Source organism: Gekko japonicus, unplaced genomic scaffold (assembly GCF_001447785.1).
Source record: "Gekko japonicus isolate JY-2015 unplaced genomic scaffold, Gekko_japonicus_V1.1 scaffold336, whole genome shotgun sequence".
NCBI lineage: Eukaryota > Metazoa > Chordata > Lepidosauria > Squamata > Gekkonidae > Gekko > Gekko japonicus.
Genome location: NW_015172014.1, coordinates 353,046 through 353,290, shown reverse-complemented (window position 1 = coordinate 353,290; position 245 = coordinate 353,046).

Sequence of the window (245 nt, the reverse complement as noted above, 5' to 3'; positions counted from 1 at the left end):
GTCTCCTTCAAGGGACTCTCCCTAGAGGTAGGAACTGACCAGAGAGGGACAGACTGTTCCGCTTCCCAAGTCTGAAGTGCCGAGACCCCCACCCCGTCAGTCCCCGTCCCGGGGGGGGGGCTCCTGTGAGCGACGTGGCCCTCCTTCACGAAAGGCGATTAGCTCCGGAATCGGCTCACACCCACACAGCCACAGCCCGGGACACGGTCCCCCCCCCAAAGCTTCCCTCCCCAGCCTGTGCTGCG